This window comes from Poecilia reticulata, chromosome 16 (assembly GCF_904066995.2).
Source record: "Poecilia reticulata chromosome 16, P_reticulata-male-v2, whole genome shotgun sequence".
In the NCBI taxonomy this organism is placed as follows: domain Eukaryota; kingdom Metazoa; phylum Chordata; class Actinopteri; order Cyprinodontiformes; family Poeciliidae; genus Poecilia; species Poecilia reticulata.
Window position 1 is genome coordinate 22,622,210 of NC_088845.1, and position 27,008 is coordinate 22,649,217.

General features: G+C 39.0%; 2 long non-coding RNA genes across 4 annotated transcripts in view; both read left to right on the forward strand.

The window, feature by feature from the left end:
• LOC103478381 (uncharacterized) overlaps positions 1–27,008 on the forward strand; it is a 117,098-nt gene that overhangs the window by 15,256 nt on the left and 74,834 nt on the right. The window lies entirely within an intron of this gene.
• On the forward strand, positions 938–26,967 carry LOC145555335 (uncharacterized). The gene is made up of 3 exons (XR_014091492.1): positions 938–4,742; positions 14,948–15,022; positions 25,737–26,967. It is a non-coding gene; the product is annotated as an uncharacterized LOC145555335 (long non-coding RNA).

The window sequence follows — 27,008 nt, forward strand, 5'->3', positions numbered from 1 at the left end:
TTAATCCTCGGGGACCATTTAGGCGTCTTTTCAGCCGGGCTTGGTTGATAACCCACTTGCAGCCTCGACAGTATGCAGATGCCCAAGTGCACAAGTGTTTCATGCATATCAGTGTCTCGGTGTTCATCCGGGAGCCTCTCGTTCTGCGGCCGTTGATGTTTGTTGTGCGTCTGTTGGTCTCTGAGGTGTTGTTGTTTGCATGCAGATAAACAGAGATGGCTTCGCCGGTCACGCGCTAAGCTCTCTCATGTCCTCAGCAGTGTGTGTGGTAATGAGAGCTGCTGACACGGTAAACTCTGGCCACTCAGACATAAAGATGTTTGGCTTGAAAACATCAAGACGCAAGGACACTTGTAAACGGGTGTTCGCAACCTTTTCTTGTTCTGCTGTGCTGCATGCTATCTTTTAGTTACCACCGATAATTAATTCTGCCTTCTTTCCCCGTTGCCCTTTACTTTTTTCCCTGACAGATTTTCTCTATCAGCCACAGGCACACAATGAGATGCTACCTCCTCTACAGTTCACCGCCAGTTCACTTTGCCTCATGCTGACAGAAACGATGGTGGACAGAAATGCAAATTTGACAGAGACAACAATGCCTGGCTCAAATGTTTCTACAACTTGAAGAACCAATTTGCATACTCTTGAAAGTGCAGTTCCAGACTTTTAGATGTAGGTTTGTCTGCAACTGATGATATGCTGTCACTTTGTGCTGATTCATCTGTCCCTGGAGCATCGAAGGAGTCTAAAAATATTCCGGCAGACCTTGTGGAAAAAGAAAAAAACTCATCTCAATTGTCGACAAAGTGGCATCTCTGTTTTATCAAACCCAACTACTGTACATTCTGGGACAGTTAGATTCATTCCGTTTGTAGTGTCCTTGTAACAAGATTTAATCCAGCAAAGTTGGTGGCTCTGTGCAGTCTCTCTCTTTTTTTTTTTTCACAGCAGAAGGTTGGTGGCTGACTTTGACAGGCTAGTTTATTGCAGTTTCAGTGAGCAGGCTAAAGAGAATGTAGTGCAAAGACAACTTGTCCTTGTCATGTGGAGTACGTCTTTTTACTTTTGGACTGTGCCCTTCGACAAGAATCTGAGAAACCATGCTGAGTTATTCAGTCTTCGTCAGTCTCGGTGTACGCCTCTCTCATCATCTCAAGCTCTCACTCACACACCCTGCTTGCACTTGCTTCCCTGTTACTTTTTCCTCTTTCTGTCTCCCCTCCAGTTACACTTTGACTTTGTCTTCTCTTTTGCCTCCCACTGCTTGTCTCTTTCTTAGCAGATCGCAGTCTTTCAGAGATAGCATTCTAAGTTTCCTCACACCAATGCTGCCCGTCTGTCACAGTCGGGATGCCTGTCTTTCTTTTTCTCCCCTCTTATTCTCTTTTTCTCTTGATCCCTTGTCTTTCCAGTTGGTTGACTATACCCCTTATCTCTTTCTGTGCAGAACTTTTTTTGTTGTTGTTGTATTTTGCCACGGTACTACCAAAAACTTCAATGTAAAAGCAGAAAGCAGAAGAAACCCTCCTCCCCAAAAAATGCATTGGTCATCAGACAAAAGGTCAAAAAGTACCACATTTGAAGATTTTGGCCTATATGCATAATAGGATGTGTGTCGTATTATACATGCAGTGTAACTACTCTCAAATAAAGTGCTACTCTCAAGCACTTTATGTGCCAATTAAAAAAAATATTGCCCATCAAAGAAATAATCCACCTTTGTTTTCTTTTTAAGTCTATTTGTAATCCTGAAATAAATGTGCAGTAAATATGGAGTGGAAGTGAGCAACCATGTACATTTTTTATTGAACCACTTTTAAGATAGTTTACAGTTTCTAAGGAGTCAAACTCATATTTTATAGTGATCTCAATAAGTACTTCTTCAGGTGTTCTCAAGGTCTTTTAAAAGATTTATTTAATCATCGCTACTTTTTCACTCATTTTCTTTTGCAGTCCTGACCATGACTGACCCTGACTATTTCCAGACCATGACTGACCCTGACTATTTAGGCTCATTTCCACTTTAAAAGCCTTCTCCAAGGAACCATGGTAGTTCTCTAGGTCACATAAAATCCTATTAGCTACATGGTAACATTCAGATTCTTTGCTACTCTATGTTCTTTTTACTCTTAATAATAGTAGTGTTATGCTCACATAACACTACTATTGGTCATAAATTAACTAAATCTAATGAACTGGATCTTTGTCAGACCATGTTGCTCTCTGTCTCCGTAGCTAACGACAAAGAGAGCTTGTTGTCTGCGTCCTTATGACTCATTTGCTGACTTCCAGAGTGACGTGGGGTTATTTGATCTCTGTGAGAGTTTGCTGCTTCAGAAGGTTCAGCTCCTTGGATTACCACTGACTTCCTCAGACAGCATGATGATGCATTCCTTTCTTATTTTGCAAAAGTTGTAATCAGACCTATGCATGCTTAGGGTGGTATAGTGGGCAAATGTGATCATGAAACTGTATTTTCTGATAAACACACGCTGTATCTGATACATTGATTACATGCTTTATTGTGATTGGCAATTCAGTACATAGTGCAATGTCTGCTTCTAGTGGGTTTTGTAATGCTTGTTACTGCATCAGATTGTTTATGTCTCTTTGCACCCATGTGTAATGTATCTGCCTGTACATCTGTGCTTATGTTTATTTGTTTGTTTACATATCTGCTCATTTGTTTGCTTGCTGCCTTACAGCATGTGCTCAGTGCATAACATGCGACTCCATCCAGTGTTAGTGAATTTCTTCACGAGTCAGCATTTGCATTGCCTCTTCATTCGACCCAATGGGAATTCTCTCAGGTTTTTTTAAATTTTATTTTTATTTTTTAAACTGAAGATGTTTCTTAACGGCCTTAACAACTGGAGCCATTGTTTGAGATTGGGGAGTCATAAAACCCAATTTTCCAAGGAGAAAGGTGGTGTGGGGTGGGGGGGGGGGGAGTACATTCTGAAATCCAAATGTTCTTATCTCATGCACTATTAAGCGAGGCAGTCGGGTGTGTGGGTAACATGCTTTAGAGTCCGTCTGTCACTGCCTCAGGGCATGTTGTGCTCACAGACACACATATGCACACATAAAAAAAAACATATTCAGACACACAAATAAATACACACTAACGCACACACGCAAACACACACACACACCCGCACACGCGCATGCACACCCCCCCCCACACGCACACGCACACACACGCACACACGCACCCCCTCCTCCCCCACGCCACACACACACACGCAAACACGCACACACACACACACACACACACCTCCTCTTAGTCACCTAGTCATCTATTAACTCACTCAAACATTCCCACAGCCTCAGGGCTCTTTAGCTCCAGTCCTATACGGCCTTGGTTCAGATCAGAGAGGTCAACTGTGACTCTCGCTTCATTAATCACAACTGTTAGACTGGCAAGTTATTTATGTTTATTTCCTGATATGTGCTCACCCTGTAAACAACTTTGTGTTGAGGGTGACAAATAGATCGACAACTGTCTTTTTGGGCTTTTGACGTAATTTAATGGGGGAGAAAAAAAAAGTTTATCAGATAGGACTATTTCATCCATTGTTGTCGAATCTTTTTGTTCTGGGGTTTCTTTTGGAATTTTTCATCATTTTTTTAGATAGTATGAGTCAGTGGTGGAAAAGATAATCTGACAGCAAGTGTTCTTAAGTATGAATGCCTCATATCTTTACTCTCTTTTTCCATCAGGGTAAAACACAACGCAGAACCATTCAGATTCAGAATTACCGGTTTCCTGCAGCTTTCGGATGTGTCTCTGCTTCAACATACCTGAGTCAAATAACGAGGTCATTATCTGGACTCTGGAAATCATAACTGCATGCTAAGGGGTCAAGCAGTTCAGCAATTTGACTCATATGTGTTGGACCAGGGACACATGCAAAGGTTGCTGGACCTTGAGGCTTGAATTCGAGGACTCCTGAAATAGATTGTGTTTTATGCATTTCCAGACATAAAAAAAAGGAACATATTAGCAAGCGCTGGCCATCAACATAAAACAGAAATCAATGCATTACAAACAAATTGCAACACATCTTGCTGAACCTAGCAATAAACCTGACTTTGGCATTGAAAGATCAGGCATCGGTTTGTCTCTGTGAAACTGATGCCTCATGTTTTGCCCTTGGCAAGTTGACTCTCTTTTAGAGTTAGCTTTGAAATTACATATGCATGTTTGCCCGCATGAGTGCGCACCAAAGAAAGAGTGAGGATATATCTATTTCTGTTAAGATATGATGTGTACACTTCCTGCGTCTTGCACGACTTCAGGCAGAAAACCTAACAGATGACAAATATAAGGTGTTTCTTTCATGAGGAACGGATATGTTCATGTGCTACATGAGGGGAAGAGAGCAGGTGAGAGGTGTAGGCCTGTATGTATCAGCAGATTTAACCCTGAACAGGAGAGTCAGGAAAGGAAGGTTATCTCAACTCACAATTTTTGGCACTCTTGGTAAAAATATGTGAAACATTTTAAAGTAGTTAACATAACCTTGCATATAAATCTTTATTATCATCCTTATCATTACGAGTATCAAGTCAGGCTTGGGAGCAAGAGGGTAGGAACCATTCTGTGATAACTTGATGACAGGGGGAAGAGAAAGATGATGCGCAACACTGTGCACTTGTGGAGCCCAACATGTGGCAATTAAACATCTGTGAATCTGTGCAAAACTGGGAAACATTTGCAAGTACCAGAGAAGCAGCTGGTAAGGAAGCAAACTTTTGAAACTATACTGTTGTGGATATTGTTTCCTCTGAGACGTTGCTGCAGCTAGCGCTGCCACAGAGTTAATTGTTTCACAGGGTGTGGTCCAAACAATCCTGATCAGTAGCCATACATTCCTGGATTTTAAACTGCTAAGAGTGTTTGTTTGACTTTGCTAAAAGTTTAAAGTAAACTTTTTATTACTTATTGGCTCATTGAAAACATAATGTGTAAAGGTTTTAGTTCCTACTTATGGCATTATAAAATAATGGGAGTATTTCTTTTCAGCAAACCTTGATGGCAATTTAGACTTTGGTCATTGTCCTGCACAGTTTGTTACAGTTCATGAGGCTATTATTGACTCCAATGAGGTTATTAGGAGTTTGGAAGAGAAACAGGCCTAAAGCATCACCAATATTTAACCTCACCTAAGAGTGAACACAAAGTGCTTTTCCAGAAATACTCAGCTTTCAATTTAAACCAGACCCATCCGGAGAGTTTGTTGGAGAAAAGCCGAGTCTTAGTCAAAGCCCACAGTTCTGGTTCAAGTCCCTGAACAAGTGAATATACACACCTTCACTTATATGCTATGTTCCCTTAACTGTCCTAGTTTGAAAAGTGACAAAGAGAAATTGATCTTTATGTCCCATTATATTTGTCACTCAGATATCATCTAAAAGCTCAGCAAGAATCAAATTAACCTAAAAAAGAATAAATTAGATACAGAATGTACATGTATTTTATTTTCATTTACTTTAAAAAATATATTTTAGGTGTCTAAAATTATGTTTTAGCAAAACCAATGTGCCCCCTGAATGAATGTCAAATTAAAGGCAGGATTTTTCTTAAACTTTAACTGTACATTGATAATACCACAGTAAAAGATTAATTTATTGTTGTGTGTTTTTCATGTCTTTCTCATGGATACTGACACTACTACTAATAGTAGTAATAGTAAAAAGTAATAGTACTTTGGAGAGCAGCAACATGTAAAGATCTTTAATCAGTTTTAAACATACCAGAGTCTTTGTGAAGTATTCATTTATAACTTCAGATGGTTTCCTATAAACTTTGTGTTTGGTGGACAGTGACAGAAATCACTCGCACGCGCTTTTGGTGAGAGTAAGTGGCGCAGAGTCCGGCAGACTGTGTGTGAAGTGCGAAGTGAACAGAAGACTGTTTAGCAGCCTCTCACAGCGCTTTGCCAACAGCATGTTGCGTTGGCAGAGGAACTGTCCGTTTTGAACAGCTAGTGGCATTGCTGATCAGATGTGTTTGTGTGTCTTTTTCTCTGTGTGAGTAAAATCACAGTGACTCCTGCTGAGCAGTTCAGTTTGCTAGGAATGCCAAGTTAGGTCTGAGGAAAAAGATAGTTAGGTTGTAATAAGCATGTCTGCATTAAAGGAGTCTTAGCTGTTAAAATGATATTGGCATATATATATATATATATATATATATATATATATATATATATTTGTTTTGTTTTTTGTTTAGTGTGCATTTATTCTCTCCCTTTTCCTAAATTTTAAACATATAGTCTTTGGTCAGATGATCCCAAAATTAAACTTTGCAAAATATAGATAGTGTTTTGTGGGATGCTTTTCTTCATCGTGAACCAAAAAGTTAAGAGTCAATGGGAAAACGTAAACTGATAACTTCAGGGGAAGTCTGGAAAAGAAAAGCTGGTTGGAGGTTGTAAAACACTTGAGGTTGTGATGGGGGTTTCAACCCTTTATAGCAGTGATTGTAAACATACATCCAGAGCTTCATCTCAATGGTATCGACTGAAGCATCTTAATGCCATGGAGTAGCCCAGTCAAAACATTTGCCAGTATCACTTTGAGAATATGTGGCAAGATCTGATAATTGCTCTTCACAGACGCTTTCTAGCCAATCTGCCAAAGCTTTAGGTGTTTTGCAAAGGTGAAAAAGTGTAACTTTCTTGACATAGCCCTTTCACAAAGAAGTTATGAACAGTAAAGTAAGAAAACATGAGGGATATTAATTGGTTTTGCAAAGTTCTGTGTATGATTCCACTGAAGAAAGTTAGCACACAGGCCTAAGATGGATTCCAGTAACTTGAGCAAAGTGCTTTAATCTCAGCGTGATTTGCATTAATCATGACTCACTCTCATCACAGTTTTGTCTCAGCATCCCATGCTATTTCGATATGACCCAAGAAGCCAGTGTACTCAGTTAATTAAGCCCCAAAGTTGCAATTGCAGCCAAATTTTCAAGTTTAGGGACGTCCCCAGGCTATTGGACATGTTTTTTTCTCTTCACCACAGTCCTCCAAATTTGGATGGGCAGGCCTAATTAGAGGTTCAACTTGGCTGCATGACGCTGCCTGCACCACAGAGCTCTTATCCAACATCCAACCATACAGCAGACCACAGGCCTGTCTTGGTGTCTCAGCAGAATTAATGGAGCACAATCTCAAATGCTGATGCACAGAAAAGCTTTAAAAAGAAGAACGTGACACTGGTAATGGCACAGCTCAAACTTTTGCTAATGTTTTCCTTTTTAAGTAGGCCACCTTTATGTACAGAAAATGATTAGAATTGAGAAAATAAAAATAAAAAAATGCTATTAATTTAACTACTTACATGCAGCTAAAACTAAACTTCTGCATCCATTCTTAGATGTATTGTAGAAGCTATCCTATAAAATGCCTGAGCCGTGTCTGCAGGTGGGTTCCTTAAGTATTTTTATGTGAAGGATTAGCCTCATGGGACGTTTCCTGCCAATAGGAAAAAGCCTGGAGCTGAGCCCATTAAATTGTTTCAAGTTGTGCTCAGGCCCCCTCGCAGTCCAGCAAGCTTTTATGAGAGTATATTTCACTGACTCACTGGGACAGCTGAGCAGGGAAATCCTTCTCTTCACGGTCTAGTTGGGATGACTGACTGATGCAAATATGCCGTTGTTGAGTCCAGACACTGACACCATCGTCACACTGACCCCGTTAAAAGAGAGCGCAGGGAGCGGGCAGACAGAGAAAACATGTTCCGAGTCATTTGCTTCATCCATTTATTTTTTGTGACTTAACACGTTCAAACGGTTCCCTAACGCTGCTACGGCGTGCCGTCACGCATGGGCGCTCTAGAAAGACGAGCCATATTTCAAAGTATTTCCGATGCGCTTACAGGACACTTTCTGGGCATGTGAGAAAGAAAAGAGATCAGCTTCAGATCATTTCTGATGTACATTGTTTTTTTTTTTTTTCTTTAAAACCATTGCTTGTTTCTCCAGGCTACTGTTTCCTCTATTGACATAAGATTGCTCTCTGGTTTCCATGGATCTTCTGCGTTTCACAATCTTCCTACTTAAAACTCATTTGCACCCTTTCAAACACAGTTTCGTTTTCAGTTTTACAGTAAACTGATTTTTTTTTTCCTTTTTATATTCTTTAACAAGGATTTGGAAAATTCTCTTGTGGGGCTTTCATTGTAAAAAAAAAAAAAGGTTAATTACTTTTCAGTAAATTGTGATGAAAGTGCAGGAAAAGTGAACTGACTGTGATTTAAGTTCAGGTAAGAAAAATGTTTGACAATAGACAAAAAGGTTAAAGAGCTACAGTTATCAAAGGGGATTCTGTACATGTAGATATGAATCATACCGCATGCCATTAAAGAGAAATGTGGGGCTTAGTGAAAAGCACATGGATCCCTCCAGCCTTTGTCTTCTATAGTAAATCAACAGTTAATACACTAGCTTTAATATTCTATCCATGGTAAAGACTTGGAAAAATGGTGAGCTTAGTTTCAGCTCTGGCTGCTGGTATTTAAATTCTGGATATCCCAGAAATCATGAATCTTTTAGTTTGAATAAACCTATAATTAATGTTTAAAATGTTCAAATAACTCAATTTTAGACTCATCTTTCCAAAGAACATTATTCCAGATGGTGTGCTGTTTATCTTCGTTCTCTTTGGAAAACATTAGTCTGGGTTTCATGTTAGCCCCCCTCTCTCCCCCCCCCCCCCAAAAAAACCCCAAAACAAAAACAAAAACAAACGTTTCTTCTTTTTAAACTTCTCAAGAAAATGAGAATGTGCAGTTTGCGTCTGTTTATGCAGATATGCAGCCTCACAACAATAGAAAAGTCTTGTTTGTCTCAGGATGACTTTTTACAGTCGTGGAGATTTCTTTTATAGCCTGCTTTTAATGACCAGACGTGGGTTTGTTGATAGTTGTGTTGAATGTCTTCCAGTTGTAAACTATTTTCAGCACAGTGGAATAGCTGATTTCAAATTCTTTTGAGACCTCTTTAAAACCTTCACCCAACAATTTTCTGTCTAAAGGCCTCAGACACTTCTTTTTGTCTCACTGTAGTTTTTAATCTCACTTTAACAGTCTGAAGCTCACCAAGCAAAACGTTCAGTCTTTAAAAGGATAAACCTCCTTCAAAATGTCAAAATGCAAAATGTGTTAATCATATGGACCTGATTAATACCAATAATCAAGACCATGTAGGTTAAAATGGTCCCTACATTTTTTTTTTGGCAGGGGGTGGGATTGCTCTTCTTTTAGATGTGTCTTTTCAGGTCCCAGTAGGTCACATCTGTTAGGTGTTTCATGTGAAATCCACTAAATCAATTTGCCCTCCTGCTTAATCCTACAGATGCATTGGATTCAGTTGGCCATAATATATCCCTCCTATATGGGGTCCTGTATCTGCTTTCGAGGCTCTGCTGTCAGACTCCGGCTCACTTGTTCATCTTTTCCCACTTCCATAAAAATCAAAATTTTCTTTGAACTTTGGTGAACCTTAGGGATTTATGTTGGTTTGTTTCTGATTTAAACGTGCACATTCAACTCACTGGGTTGCTGCTTAAGACATATTCCACCATTAATGTTAACTGAAAACTATCTTATTCCCTTAAGTTTTCTGAAAAACAAATAGTCTACTGTTACAATGGAAAATTTTTACAGAAGTTTGTTTTAGAAAACATGGTTTTGGAAATCTTTTTGCTTTTCTTGTTTGCTAATCACTTTTAAAGGACCTCAGTGTTGTTTATTCTTCTCATTCTATAGCAATAGTATTGCAAAAGTACAAATTTTTCCTCCTATGAAATTTATCAACGGTGGACTTTTTTCTTTTATTTGCTTTAATGTGGCCCTCTCCTGCATTTATTACCTTAAAGCTTAGTTTCAGTAATTCATTATATTCAGTACAAGGTGTGTGCTAGATTCACATATTTCAATGAGATCATATTTCATTTAGACTTTGGACTATAAGTTTGGTTGGTAAACTCAGTTTTGATATCATTTTTACACAGATTAGACTTGTATTTATCACTTGTTTTGATTTAATTCCTACCTTATTACTGATCCTTATACTTTTTTGTTGTCAAATTGTTAACATTACTAAATGTTTATCTGACTTTAGTTTATTGTTTCATTCTTTCTTTCTTTTAAAGATTGTTTTTCTTATTGTACGTTTTGCCATATGTGTTTGTTTCAGTGCAGTGTTGATACATTTAAAACAGCAAAAAGGCAGAGAAACAAAATCCAGTGTTGTTACAATTACATAATTAAGAAAACGACACATAACACAACACACAAAAGCACTGATAACATATTTTTTGAATGATCTCATTTAAGTGTGTAAATATGTTCCTCATTTCTTTTTTTTAGGTACACATCGCTAAATTAATCATGACAGATGCAGGAGTGCAGCATATTGAAGCAGGTGTCCATCTAAGGAATTTTTCTTAATAAACTCTTTTTTTCATCTCACTCCAATGGCAAAATGGAATTCCACCCTTATTAGTACAACTAAAAGACATCTTTGTCCGTCAGCTGTGTAACGTTATGCTTCTACTGATGGTTGTTTGTATTCCACGTGAGCGCTGTTGGCCTTACTGCTCGTTAACCTTTCCTAATACAACCTGCATGTATTAATAACACTCGGTGGTAAAGGTCAATCAATGTGCATGCGTGTGTGTGTGCGTGTGTGTGCGTGTGGGTGTGTGTGTGTGTGCAATTGTTTGTCTCGTGGAATGCTTATGCAACCTAAACATGGGTAGACATAGGAGGCAATACAGGCCTGTAAGTGAAGTGGCGAGCATAAATTGAATTTGCTCTTAATAATTAATGGGGAAAAGAGGGCTGGTTTATTGCTTTGGAGGGCTTGTGCATCTATTGCTCAACTAAAAAAAAAAAAAAAGAAATATCAGTGATGATTTCATGTTTAATCTATTGAATCTCCTGATATTTGTCCTTGCTGCAGATTAAAATACCTCTGCTCTGTTGGATCAAAATGTTAAATATGTTTCTATTTTTAGTGTGCCATTTAGTGTAAGATAAATTACCTTGGACAGGGGGATAAATTATTGATTTCAGCCCAATGTGACCTTTGATAACACCCTAATAGTAGTGAATTTGTGTGGTCTGACTGACCAAAGCCAGGGCAAACACCCATTCAATCGCAGTCCAACAGTTCTGGTGCAGCAGCGTGTCAAAATGTGTGAAAAATGGTGCGCACTCCGTCTAATTTTACATGCTCATGCTGTGCATGCTCATCCTCATGCTGTGCAAAGATAATTGGTGAACTGTAAATGGATGGAGTAATAATTTTAATTTCCCTTTGTGTAAATGCATCTCATACACTCAATAAGTTACAAGAAATGTGATCTAATATACAGCAGATTAAGTAGCTGCTCACATAAAACCTTTTGCTATGAATTGGTAGCTAATGCTGTAATGTCAAAGCAAGGGAGAAGTTTTAATCTTTGATGGAGAGACTTTTACTATGTCTTTGTGGTTTGATCATTTCTGTTGTTCTCTGACAGGAGAGAAGGGGACATGTTGGATAATTGGTCATTCTACATTAAAAGTACTAATATATTGTTTTCTTTACAGTCTCTGAGTGAGCCCACATGCTTGTACTTTTGGAAGACCATTTCTTTATTGTTATAACTATATTACAGCAGCTTAACATTGTTATTAGTTGCTGTACTCACTTATAAGTGGAATCATTGTCTATTATGTTTGTGACTTTATTTTTACGAGAGCATGCTGTCAGACCATGTACATATTTTTCAGTATAGTAATATGAAGAATCAAATCTTTTTTTTTTTTCACCAATATATGTTCCCTGATAAAACGAGTTTATAAGACAAACTCAATTTTCCACCTGCACAGTGCCGCCAAAAATTAAGAACATCATCTCTGCATATCTCACAAAATGATGTGAGGTATGTAATCATCCAAAAGGCCGAGATCCAAAATGAAAGTACAGACCAAAGCAGGAAGGCCACATTGTATTCTCCCCATTTTAGCTTGTCTTTATTCCCTCTTAGTAAGATCTAGATTCAAATGAAATGTCCCTCCACACCTGGAGCTCTTAATGATCAAGATGGATGAAATGTTTAAAATCTCACAGCTCCATACCGCCCCCTCCCCATAGCCCTTTCTTCTAAGGACAGGTTTACCTGTTGGTCATAAAGTACGTAGTTAGAGAAATGAGAGGAAGAGCCAGGCGTTATCAGCCTCCTCTCTTGTTTGACCAGCCTCCAGCAGGGCTAATTTTAGGACTTTTAGGACCGTGCCTTAAACACTGTGTGACCCTGAGCCAACACTTTGCCTTTGCTGCCAGTAATGTGAGTTTCTACGGGACATTCCGTGATCTACTGATATATTCCTACCTCTCTTTTCTCTGTGGTAATATAGACACAGTTCATGTGATGAGCCAGTGTAGGCAAACACAGCTTAACCCTGTGTTTGCCTTCTGTTTCCGCTTCCCGCTGCAGGTATCCCCGGTCTGGTGCTTTTGTCTGTATCTCTTTCCTGTCCTCTCAGCCCCCCGTCGGTTGAGGGAGAGGACCACTCTTCCTGAGTTTCCCTCTGCTGCAGGTCCCTTCCTGTTAAAAGGGAGTTTTGCTCTTCACTCTTGATGCCTTCCTGTGTTTGCTCAGGAAGGTGGAGATGAAGACTTGCCACAATTCACGAGGCCTGCCTTAAAAACTTTTTATTAACATGCATTATATGAATACTTCTGTATTAAACCGAAAGTGGACTAGCTTGTAATTTGATTTGGCTGAAGAGTATGAGAACAGAGTTTAATGTCAGTGCTTTTAATATGATTTTAACTGGATTTTGCGTATTATTTCTCCACAGCACCCCGAGATATCACTTATTGTGAACTGATGCTATTTGAATGAATTCAATCAAATTTAGTGTTATGCCATTAAGCTTATTTTTTTCCGTGAAAGTGTGGTTTTATTTCCCCTACCCTCCTAAAGTGTAAAAGATCCCTCATAGGGATCTCTGTGATCCTAAATCAGATTAAATGGGAGAGCTGTGACTGGCTGCCTATCGATGTTTCCTTTAACACTTCAGCAGCTGAAAAATGACTTCCCAATGTCATTTCATTTGTATAAGTATATCATTTAGTTAACGTAGTTCATTGCTCATTTTTAAGACAATTTGTAATGCACTTTTAGGTATTGAGGATACGAAACAATGTATTGTTATAATTGTTCCATCCAGGAAGCTGAATCCTCAAGTCTCCTTTCCCAGAGTCTATTATTATCGTCGTTGCTGTATGGGAAAGTTTTGGAGTTTTTGAGTTGCTCCTGCTGCCTAGTAACTCTAAGCATTGTGGCTTAATATCCCTAAAATCCCTTATTAAATTGATGTTACTTTAAAAAATATTTTTTAAAGACTTCTAACATTTTTCTCTTTGAAAATAAGTGTCCAAATCGTCTAGACAATGTAAGACCACGTAAGAAGACTATGCAGAGTAAAATATTGCTCAGAGGTTGCATAGATTTCTGCTTTTAAAAAAATGAAAAGTGTGACCCTCTGTGATTCATTCTCAGTGGACGTATATGCATATGATAGTATGACATGCATTACATTTGGTAAGTGCATAAAATATTCACTTGACCTAAGATTGTCCTCTAAGCAAACGCTGGGACCCATAAACTTCATCTGGTTTTAAAATGGCCCTCTTTACTTGTGCAGATTCGTGCCTCTGGTGTGTCGGGGCTCTGCAACATGCACACAAAGTTCAGCTTTCATTTAATTGCAGCTCACCAAAGACCCAATTTTGAGTCCCAATCCATGTTTAAGAAAAACAGCCGACACAAGCCACTGCGGATGAACATTTCATGTTTTTTCCTCGGTGTGTGATTTCCAATCTGACTGAGGCATGATAACGGCGACATTGCTGTTACTCATTCCTTCAGATCCTCTGCCTCCATCTCTCCTAATCAGATTTCTCTGGTTGGGTTATTTATCATCGCCAGCTCTGACTGTGAGTGATGCTTGGCTAATGGGTTTAGCATTCAAATCTGCTGGCTTGATGCGACAGAATCCCAACAAGGGTTGTCATTCCTGTGGCAGCAGCAGCTTCACAGTGGCGTGAATAAGAGGAAAATAACATGATGGAATTTGCATTTGTGTCATGTTTTTTTAAGTATTTGGTTCGATTTATATTGATTTTATTGGTGCTGTAGTAAAATTGGGACACGGGGAATAGAAGGGAGGAAATTAAGAAAAAAAGGAAACTGAAAATAAGTGAGAAAATTAGAGGACAATGGAAATATGAAAGAAAAACAGGATAAAAAGACAGAAATAGGGAATCTAAACAGAAGAAATGAAAATACAGAGCCTAGAAAATAAGGAGAAACTAGAAGTAAAGAAGAAAAGACAGTAGGAAGGGAAATGGGAAAGAAAAAATTGTGAAAATAAAGAAAAGACCCAAGAAATGAAGAAAAGTAAAAATTGTAAGGGATAGAAGGGAATAAATGAGGAAAGAAAAATCCAAAAGAAGGAACAGGGAAAATTATAATGGAATATAGGGGGAAAAAATCAGATCAATAGGGAAAAAATAGGTAAGGAAGAAAAGAGATGGAAGAAAGAGGGAATAAATCAACAAAATAGCTAATTATTTTAAAAAAAGGAATAATAGAAACAATGAGAACATAAAAGAAAGGTAAGAAAGAAAGAGGAAGAAAAGGAATAAAGAATAGAAGAATGGGAGTATATAAAAGAACAATTAAAGGTAAAAAGCACAAAGGTTTAGAAAAAGGAACAAATGGTGCAAAAGAAGATCAATGAAGGAAAGAAGGAAGCAGGAAAGGGAGAGAAGGAAAACAAGGGAAGTAGAAAACAGAATACTTTCCAAATAATATATTTACCAGTGCATCAGTCTAACTTGCCATCAAATTATCTTAATTGTTTTTTTTTAACAAAACAGAAAACAGAAACATCACTCTTCGGATGATTGAGAGGGAAAAAAAAAATCCAGCCAAACAAGAACGACTCCTACAAGGTGACGAGCTCGCTCTCATAACCAAGACAATATGCTGTTTCATGACATCTATGGTTATGAGACTAATTATAAGTCATAAACCAACAGCTGGGAAAAACTCTGTCTTCTGTCTCTTTTTCCTGGCTGCACCTGCTCTGTGCTGCAGCAATATATGGAATTGCTGTTGTCTAACAGGTCTGGGTGTCTCTCTGTTTGCTATAATCTGCAGTAATGACAGAACTGCAAATTACAAGACAGCTGCTAGTCAGGCTTCACTTCTCTCCCCCCACCCCGTGATGTGTGTGGTTGAGTGTCAGGTGTATCATTTTCAAATGTTCCATCTAGGACTGTAAATTAACAGCGAGCCGCGATAACGAGACGGCGTGCGCGCTTGTGTGCGTGATTGCGTGAGCGTGTTCGGCTGCGGGACCCTTCAGTCTTTACTGCTCAGCCACCTGCTTCATGTAAATAGCTCTCCATGTGTGGATGAAAAACTTTATGTGGCCCAAGAGAAGCATAGTGGGACAACTTTACTGCATCACCTGATCACTCATTAGTACCCTGATTTTATATAAATATATATATAGCAACGCTATGGCAGGACAAGGGAGGAAAGGTTCAGGTATTTGGTAACATGACTTTGTATGAATTTGTGCGATGTGGGCTTCCTTGACAAAAATGTTCAGACATGTCTGGACTTGAACAAACAGTTGTAGACCTAGTTCATCAGGATTTGTGTCCCCAGGCGGGGGAAATAAAAAAAATAAAAATAAAACAAAGACTAACCGGTGTTACAAGCACATTTGTAGAACCTGCCATCTCTTAAAAGCTGAGTAAACGGGTGCGGAGGTGGCGCAGGGGCAAATGTGGCGGTAGCTGCAGGTTCGATTCCCGGCCTGGCGATGTTTGCTGCATGTCTTCCCCCGCTCTTGTTACCCTCTGTCTTGATGAACTACTTTCAAATAAAGGCCGCTAGAGCCAACAGAACCTTAAAAAGAAAAAACTGAGTAAACGTGTTAATCAAGTTGTGAATCACTTTCAAGGAAAAGATGTTATCACCACAAAGGTGTGTCTGTTTGATTGTGTTTGGTTCATCCCCACTGCTGATGATCTAGGATATGAATGCCATTTCTGGCTGAAAAGCAAAATCATTTCTGATGTTTCCTTGTCTCAACTTGTGTAACTGTTACCTTTTAACCCAGGCATTCCTCACTGGAAAATCCAAATTCTTGTCTCTGTGTCTGATTGCTCTACAGCACCTTCCCATCTAAAAAAAAAAAAACAAACACTTATTACAAGTAGGTTAATAGATCCTTGAGTCGGTGCAACTTTTGGAGTTGGTGGCAGGTGGAAGTGCTTGTTTGGTTGAACGCGTGCGTCTACGCAGCACGTCCCAGCGTGACTTCTCGTCTCCCACTTAGCTTTGTAATTACCTTTCCCCGCTATGACTGTTAATTGGAGTTGGGTGAAATTGCTTGTGCGTACATGCAGAAGCACAGATTAACACGAGCAAACTCAAACTGCGCAACATAGAAGGGGACAAAACCTGTGCAGTAGGTGGTTGTGACCAAATTGTGTCTCCACAGTGACACAGTAGATCTGATCAAGATATATTTGAAACACTTTATGTCCCAGAGACAAGGAAGTGACGCTCTCAAAAGCTCTTATCTCAGGTGCAGCGCACTGAATATAACGTATAGCTTTCACTTTTTACTCACTCACAGGGAAGATTAATTTGATCATGAAAAAAAAGGGTTATCTTATCTTATTGCTTTTTATATTTATATATATATATATATATATATATATATATATATATATATATATAATTATTTTTTTTTTTAGAAAAGCTTTGAACTTCTGGTACCAATTTCAGACCACTCTGGTTTCACTTTAAGAACTGAAATATATGGAGATGCAGGCTTTGGGTCACCAATTCGCCTCCCCCATTTTGTACCTATGGGGTGATCTATCTATCCATTGCTTTTCCCATTTTATGCATCTATAAATCTCCACATTGTCCATACAGTAGCACATTGTGGGGAGTCATTTGTCACAGCCTACAGGTATGAGACTTGCACGTAAACCAGTCATGTGCAATAAGCACGGTGTCATGCACCCGGTTTGAGCTACAGGGAGGTTTTGCTAAGAGCCACACAGGAAGAGAAAGCGCGTACAGTAATATCATGTGGTTCCATTTGCACTTTCAACATGTCGATACAGCAGGAGAAGCAGCCATGCATGCAATTAGAGGTGAGCTGGAGAAAACTGGTTTTCTGTTTGTTGAGCTGAAAACATGCTACCTGAAGAAACCACAACATATCACGGCTTCTTTTCGTTTTTTTTCTCTTTGCCTGAGGTCATCACTATATCATGCCTCCGATTCCGTTGCTTTATTCAGAATTTATTGAAATGACAACTTCGAACTTTGATAATCATTCTGACAGAACGTACCAATGTTTTCTCATTTACAGTGCTGACAAAGTGACAATAAATTGAAGTGAGGATGGCAGATGGCAGGGGAAAAGGAGAAAAAAAAGAACACCAGCTGACAGAAGTTATGATAACTCAGCTTTAATTATCTTAGGATGTCAGACTCTCTCTAAAAAAATCCCCTCCAGGCATGTTAAAAGATTATATAAAAAAATACTCTTTACAACAATAACTTGTGTGTGACATATTTTCCCACAAGGATCATAAAGACCGACTTGAATGGCTTCATATTTCCTCTATTTTTACTTCTAAAGTGTATTTCTTCGGTAAATATTCACCAGAATATTTTACAATGCAGCATTCAAACGGTATCCTTTGTTTGTTAATAAAAGGGATGGCTTCTCACACAAGTCGAGACATATTCTCATCCTGAGAAAAGTTTGAAAATTACATTTTTATCTCAAGTTGATCATTTTCTATTATTAATAAAATGGTGAAAGTTTAAACCTCTAGTCTTTGATCATGCAAAACGATCATACATGCAAAAACCAAAAGGAGAGGGGAAAAAAAATGAATTCAAGAAGGCCGTAGAAAACCAAAGAGGATTTTCCCATCTTTCTCTTGTCAGTCTGTTGGTCTCTCTACAAACACTGACTCTGTTGTTGTGGCCACGGTGGAGGCCATTCCTCATCTGAGGGCGCATGTGTGCGTGCGTGTGTTTGTGTGTTGGTGTGTGTAATTTTGTGACAAGAAAGCCACAGATTATTGCACATGAAATGTTATTCATACAAAGCAGCTCTAGCGTGACTATCCCCCTGCTACAGCCCTCAACAGCCTATTGGAGAAATACAACAGAGTAAATCTCAGTGAAAATAACAGTCTGCAAATCTCACAGGGGACAGACTCTCTCACCTCTCTTTATTCCTGAATATTACTTATTTTTTTCTCCTTCTTCTTTTTACAATTTACTTATTAGACTTGACAAAGAAAGTGATTTTATTCCTTCTTTTAATGAAGAGAACGCCCCCACACATTTGTGTGTCGGGTGGAGTTGAGCACAAGTGCCTTCTTGTGTTACTATGAAACTTGGTGGAAAGAACACAAGGATGCCTTTCAGTTATGAGCTTAGGGTTTGTGAGTAAAGAACAGGTTAGTAAATGCCATCAAGGCTATGCATATGAAGAAAAGAAACAGGTATTTAAGGGAAACATTGGCGATACGGTTTGCTTTAATAAAAACCTGTTTAGCTGCTCTCTTTCAATCTGGTATCCTTGGAATTTGACATTTTAAACAGTTTTGGGCATCCTTATGTAACCAATACCATGATTATCATGGTTGGCATTAGTAATTGTATACACCAGTCTCACTATAACCCCAAGATGAGGCAGATTCATACTACAACTGTGAAATTTCCCAAAACATTTAAATGCAATGAACAGAAAAAACTTTCCTCACTCAGCTTTCCTGTTTGGTCTTTTACCACCTGAGTGAACTGCAGACATGTCTCGGCATGCCGTAGAAGGTACAATTTTCTTTCAAATAGCTTCTTCCACTTCTGTGCTGTATCTGCTCAACCTTTAACACTGGCTGATACTGATAATGGTTAACTTTGAGTTTTCCTCCCTCAGTAATGGAGTCTGCACTGCAGAGCATGGGTATTCAACCCTAGGCCTGGCGGGCCGATCTTGCATCCTCCAGATCTGCATCTGCAATTCCAGCAGTTCAAATCTTCGCAATTATTGTTTCGACTGCGGATATCTGCAAGTTTGGTCGAGAAGCTACGTTATTGTGGTTATTTCCTGACTTCTGAAGGTCAGCACACATCTTCTACACTTGAATTGAAGAGTGTCTTAAAGGAATAGTCCAAAAGTTACATGTAATACCATCCCGCTGGGCAACGGCAAGACAGGAATTCAAATTCAAACGTTCCTTGGCAGTCTGATTACCTTGAAAAAAGTAAATCATAAACTTAATATGCTTCAGTTGCATTTGTTTCATAGGAAAAGTGTGTCTAAGTGTGGAGGGTCCTATATTTCTGCACTAATTGGTCTTTTGTTGTCAACCCTTTGTTATCTCAAAATAGATGCTGACGAGACCATTTAGGGAGCATTTAGGTTGATTATTTCAAGAAGGTTCTGTTGTCAGAAAATCCTTCCATAGCTGCCTGAGTGCTTTTGGGAATGAATACAAAATGAGACTTGTTTTGTTCAGCAAACATTGTGAAGTGGAGGGAAATCGGCACGAACCTGAATAAAATGGCTAACTCTGAATAACAAATTTGATTACTCCTTCTCACCCAAAAACTTTTTCCTCTTTAACCTTTTTCTATAGTGCGTTAAAGATTTGAGAGATAAACGGCTTTTAAAGTGAAAAACGAACACATTGCCCTCCTTCTCGATTCTGTTTTGTTTTCTTCTCCTCATCTTCATTTGGATTCTCTTTGCATTCATATGTTCTTTGCATCTCACGCCATCAGTGTCGTTATCCTCTCATCGTTGCTCGTTTTGTTTTTCTGAATCTGCGCTCTTGTCTATGTCAAAAAAACGTATATCGTTGAGCCCCCCTTGTTTTCTCCTTATCTTCCCTTCTTTTCCAAGCTGTGCTCTGTGATTTCTTCCCTCTGCTGTGCTGGTTTTGTGTGTGTAATCTCTGTGATCTGGATGCAAGTTGTTTATAACTCCTAAATATTCCACTTCCCTCCTTGACTTATTTTTCCCCAAGTAACAGAGCAGAGAGAAATTTATTCATTTTCATGCTGCTTGACACACTCGTCTTTTATTTCCCTCCGGATTATTTTTTTATGGTTGTTCAGCGCTGTCAGATGTTATATGGTGAGAAGCAATAGGTAAAATGGGATACAGTTTCCTCTCTCTGTATTTTCCCTGTGGTGATGTTTCAGAGCTGTGCTAACGCATCCTTTATTGTTTTAACTTGTTTTCAATTGCTTCGCAGAAAGTGTTCTTAGAGTTCACATCTGAACACAAACAACCATTTTATTGCAGAATGAATCATAATTATCCTATTGCTGAGCGTTCCCAAAGCTAACTGTGCAAGGACAACAGCTTCTGGCTACTCGACACATGTTGAGCGTCACCTGGCGTAGCTCCTCTGCTAATTGAAATGAAAACGTGTTGCGTTGTGTAAAATTCATTGTACTCTATTGTGTCAGGAAGGAGTCGATTAATAGGCCTATTGCGTTGCCATGTTTGCTTATTTATTTATTTTTTGCCCAATTTAATCTGGAAAATATTCAGTGCCTGATGCACTGTCTAGGCTTGTGTGTCGGAATAATTTTTTTCTGAATTGAGTAGAAAGTGGACCCTGCTCGGGTCTGTTGGAGCAACTCAACCCAATTGACATGTCCAAGGGTGTTCCAAGTCTGGACTGGTCAGTGTTGTGTCCAAAGGAAGAATGGTGGTGAACCATCCTTGGGGGTCATGGGTGGACAAAGGCTCATTGATGCATGTGGAGAGGCAAGACTAGCACAAGCCACTCTAGATCAGACTGATTAGAAGGCTAATGCTGTGTCTGGTAGGCAGGTATCTGTGCAATGCAGATTGTAGCATAAGGCCAGTCAGGGCATCCATTTTGACTGCTGAAACAAATGGGTAATGCAAGCATCAAAGCTGGATCATGGACCGATGGGAGAAGGTGGTCTGGTTGGGAAAAATATATATTTTACATCGCATGAAGGTCCAGGTGAATTTGTGTGTCATCTCTTTGAGCATGCTGGGAAAGGTAACGTGATACAGCTGGGAATCTTTGGATCCTGCCATACATACACTATCCTGGTATACTCCACCTACCTTAAGGATCTACTGCTACCATCTTGGTTCTGGATACCCCAGCAGACTTTCAGATGTCTTCTTGAGTCCATGCTTAGATGGACTCTGTAGTTATTTCGGCCTCAAAACAAGACAATATTAACCAGATGATCATAATGTTATGCTGGATCTATACTACTGATGTACTATTGAACTTATTTCATGTTTTTTTTTTCCAATCTGTGTTGTGTTTTTATTTATCCAATTCTCCCAATGCTCTGTTGAGAGTACAGGAGAAACTGTCTCCTTTTGTTGTGTGCTTTTAGCTTTTCAAAGGAAAAAAAACAAAAACAAACAAAAACTCTATCATGACCAAATCCTGACGGCTTGTTTTTCTGCAGCTACAGTATTGGATCTTAGGAGACTGGTTGAGTATTGCTAAATTGAACAATGAGAATTGAACAGAAGTTTTAGTAGCTCTTCTTTCAGTGTTAACAGTGCTCCAGCTTTTGTTTGCCACATATAAGGACAGTATTCTTGCCGTGTTAGAATGAACCATATTCCTGTCTAACACTATGCCCTTGTGAATACAGACAGCTGAAAAATAGCTTCTGTAGTCAGCTGCTGACACTTATGATGCCTTCGACTTTTTCACCCTAACTTTCATTGGACATCGGAGGCCCTCGCTTTGTCCTTCTCCCTTGTTTTTAATTGGCTCTCGTCTGTGTCTGTCACACCCCTACCTCTCTTTCTCTGTCTCATCACCTCTCTCTACCCCCTTCTTGCAATTCTTTCCTTTTATTCGACAGTGCCTGGGGTCGCTGTTAGTTGGTGATTGAACTGACTCTGCAGCTCATGTGCGCTTGAAACAGGAGCAGAAAAGGATCCAAGGCAGTGGAAAGTAACATGATAATGGGAAGAGAAAGATGTTGAGATTGAGAAAGATGGGATGGAAAAGGGAGAATTAGAGAGCTGGGAATCTGTTTGATACCGATACTGGTCTCCTGACCTTCCATCCACCCGCTACCTCTCTTTTTCTTCACTGCCCCTTATCTGCCTCCTTTCTGTCACCAAACTTTAGTCTTTTATCAGACGGACTAGAACCAATTATTTTTCTAACCCGTTGTGCTTAATTTATTTCTTATTACTCTAAAAAGAGGTGCATGTCAGTTTCATAAATAGCAAATTTTCTGTCATTCTTTATATGAAAATACAACAATCTCATATCACCTCATTATTATGCTTACATATATCTTTCTTTTCTGTGCAATTTGAGAGGGAACGCAGGAAAAAAAAGGATCCTGGTAGTCTGACCCTCAGTTGAACCTCTGCTGGCTTTGACAGATTGGTGTAACGCAAGGCTTTCATTTCATCAGCAAAATCGGGTCCTCCCTCCCTCCCTTTCTTTTAAGTGTTGCATTTTTCACCGCAAATGGACAGCTGTAAGAAGATCAAGTCCAGTCCCAATGAGTGCTCGTGAAATGTGCGTTCTGTGTGTTTTTCCACCCGGACCCCGTTGATGTATATGATGATTGTGTATCTGTATGAGGCCCATTTGTAAGATAAGGGTAGCTATAACAGCGATAATAGGATTGCAGAAAGAGGCTTTGTTTTGGGCAGACATGGTGAGAAGAAGCTCAGACAGTCAGAATAATTCACTTTGGTCTCACTGTGAACACCTCCTAACAAGACAGCATATCCTAAAACACGTGTTCCATTCAGTTCACATAAGCAACAGTAGAGTTGCAGTTGTGCTGCTTATTCCGAATTAATAGCTAGAAGCAAAACAAACAAACAAAAAAAAGAACACAGACACAGACACAAACTCCTTTCAGTTTAATGTTGAGCAAAAATGCCATGCCAAGAGATTGACTCATATCCAGAACTGGTCCTGAACATTGACCACCCAGATTGGAAAAAATAAAAGGTTTTTTTTATGATTAGTGTGTACACCACAAATTTAGGAAATGTTATGAGGTCACACCGAAAAGAACATTTTTCAGTATGAAGGTTAGTACTGTGGGAGGGAGATTCAGCATTAACAATTTTCAGTATCAGGAACCTGCTTACAGTTAAGTTAGAACAGTGGTTCTTAACCTTTTTTGAGGTACCGAACCATCAGATTAATATGCGCATTCACTGAACCCTTCTGTAGTGATAAATAAAATATGATTTTTTCCCCCCAAATTCAAGACATAGGGGTGACCCAGCTAGAGTCTAGTTGGGGCACCCAAAGATCACCAAGTCTTCTTAAAAGGTAGAGTCTCTGAGAACAGTTCTTCAAAATATAGTCAGTGTTTTCAGCAAAGTTGAGCTGACTGTCCAGGAACGACCCAAGGTATTTAAAATTTGCCACAGTTTCAACAGGTCAAGAGAAACTGGAACCACTTTAAGGTCTTGTTTAGATCATTTAATTAGCTCTACATTCTTAAGAGAATAAAAAATTAATAATAAATAATAGACTTTGCGGTATTCTGATTTAGTAATGTAATTATATTAGTTGTGTTACCACCCCCACGCCACTAGAGGCAGTAGCAACCCCGAAAAGATGCGACTAAGGAGCAGATTTAGAAGTAATCCGAAAGCTACAGAATTTGGTGAAAACTGTGAGCTTTGCTTAAGTAATTAAAGACACAAGTTCAAATCCATGCTGAGAGTGGAACTCCTTCAATCAGGGCTCCTCCACAGCACTGATTGGCTAAGCAATGTAACGTGATCCTCTGCAGCAAGTGATAGCAAAGCGGGGCATCATCACGACTTTACACAAGTGTGTCTTTACCTCCGCGGCAGAGGCTCCGCCGAACCCCTGAGACCGACTCATCGAACCCCTGGGGTTCGATCGAACCCAGGTTAAGAACCACTGAGTTAGAAGAAGTACATGAGATGTAATAAGATGATGATGAAACAGTTTTCTATGGAGGCATATTGACATATTTGTTTTATATTCCTTCAAGATGGAACTTTGATGGCTTTCTGATTTTCCTTCGTCTTTGATATTTTGTCCTTTTATATCCAAGGAGACATGTGCCACAGTAAGTCTATTTGTACCTGCCTTATTTAGCCTACAATTCATCGGATTGACAAAAGGGCAATACAAACAAACAACAAATTCTGTTCACAGTTTATAATCCTAATCTACTTAATGGTTTTTGGCAGAATTATAGCTTGAATTTTACAAATAAAAAACAATGTATTGTAGAGCTGATGCTAAATTAAATTGAGATTTTTCAATTAAATGGAGCACATACAATAGAAATAAACCTTTGATGTTTAGCATAGACATTTGCAAAATAATTTATAACTGGCATAGACCTGATAAGAAGACATTGGCAAAGTTCTCCAGTTTTTAGATGAATAGAATAACCAAGGTATGACAAAGAAATTATCCGCCCACTTGTGCTTCTTACTGCACAATCTAAAGATTTAAGCGTTTGTTTCAGTCGATCTTTTGCCTTTGCTTTCAGTTGACTCATCTCCAGAACAGTAATGTTTTCTTCAGTGTTGAACCTTTGGTTTTTACAGCCTAATTGTTCCTCCTGTTCTGTCAGCAGAGTGCACAAAAGCAACAGAAGTGGTTTCCTTGTACACCTACCAACCGAGACTGAAAATAAATGTTTCAAACGAAACACATTTCCTGTAGACATTCAAGGGCTTGCATAACCAAGAAAATTATAATGCATTTATGAAAAATGTAACCATTCTTGCCTAGGTGTGTGTGCGTTGTGTGTGAGAGGGTTTTTTGAGTAAACTAAATGAAAAAATAAGAGCCTGACATTGCGAAGGTTAAACTGGAACCGCTAGGGTGAGGGGAGGGCACAAAGATAGCAACCCCATCCACATAACTATGTGGATGGGGTTGCTGAAGGAGGCTGGGAAGGAGATAAAGGAGAAATGTGCAGAGGGAAAAAAAGGGAGAGAGAGAGAGATATGAGACAGCAGGAGCCTGAAAGAGGTGGTGAGTTGGCCGGCAACAGAAAAAAAAAGAAAAGAAAAAAGATCTGGCCAGGTTGATACGAGAGGTTTCAGCAAGGTCATTCATTTGACACGGTTGGGTGGTCTGTGCCAACCCTGGCCACTGGGTCATGCTCTCTCTTCCCATTTCTCTTTATCTAGCTCCTCCTTGCAAAGTAATGAATATGAAGCTTTGCAAGGTGCCCCCCACAACACACGTTTCCTACTGTCACCTTCCTCGACACCTTTTGCACATCTTTCTTTCAAACTGCTGACTGCGAGTCACAAAACATCAGCATCCAGCCCTGTTTGTCCTCTATGGTAAAAAATGAATCAACTTTGCTTGTCTGCTGCACCCCCAATCCCTAAATGTCTCCACTTTATCCACTGTATACTTTGAGTTTCATCAGACTCCCAGCCAGTTCTGAAAACTTTTCTATACTTTAGGGTCTGAAGTTTATTTTCCCCTCATGCATGAAGGGAAAACCAAGAGGTTTTTTTTTTTTTTTTTTGCTGTGTTTATCCATGTTTCAAAGCTCTTTCAACTTGTGCTGTTTTTCATCTGGACCTCGTGTTATTGTTTACAGGTAGCTCCAAAAGAGCTTTGAAGTGATTAATCCATTTATCTACATCTCCACTCACTAGCCAAGAACAAGACGTTGGGCAATGGAGGGTTGGAGTGATTCTACGTGGAGCTGTATGGATTCTCTGCTCAAACATTGATATTGAGTGGTGTTTGGTTGTTTTCTGCTGCTCCATTTGGAGCACGAGAAAGTCTTGAAGTTATAGACATGAAGTAGTTTGCTGCAGAGTGTGTTTATGTGTGTTTTAGCATTTTTATCTTTGTAATGGCAATTTTTCACTTAGGAGGAAGTGCTGGTTTTGAGGTAGGCATGCACTGGTGATGGTTAGCTGTATGGTAACGGTTGGAGTTGGGCTGTAAAATGTAATGAAAATGAATGAAATTCAATTCAACGCCCTTGAGAAGAAAGGACTGGCTATATGCGTGTGTGTGTTTTAACATTTCTCCCCATTGTATGTATTCATGTCTTTTAGCAACGCATCAGTAAAACATGTCATATTCGTCTATTTTGTTACATTCTGCAATGATGATAAGACTTGTAATAAATAATTATATAAATACTTTAGCCTAAACAGTTTGTCTTTGTTTGTGTTCTCTCCAAATATAGACCCCAGGAAAGGAGAACTCTGTCAACACAATGAAAAATGAAATATTTTAATTTCAGCAACATGATCTTGGAAATAAAAAACCTATAAACAAAACATAGAACACAGTCTGGCCACATGTGCTGTATTAGTACTGAAAAACTACAGGACAGTGAAGGGGGCGTTGAGAAGTTCTGTTAGGCACTGAAACAAACATTTTCTTAGCATCAGTCATCACAAAATATGTTATTTTCACCCAGGGCATAACTGCATCGCAATTGTTTAGCTAATACTTTTGTATGTTTGCAGTACATACATGAGTTGTTTTTTGCGTCTATATTTGAAATCTGAGTCACGTACTGGACCTGAAGTAGGTTGTTGAATCTGATTAGAAAATCTGTTCAGAGGCCATCAAATAAATTGCCAGAATACCAGTGGAAACATGCAAAATGCTTCTCAGAAATACCAAAATGTCTGAGTTCAATAATGCCAATGAGGATTTTTTTTCATTAAGCAAAAGATTCAAAATAATTTTTGATAATGTTTTTTTTTTCTTTTTTAATCAAAATGTGAATAAAAAGATATTTACTTTTACCCAACTGATGCTCCTTTTACATTGTTTGATATATTTTGAGAGACACCTGTCTGCTTATATACCTTATGTACATGCATGCATACATGTATACCTTCAG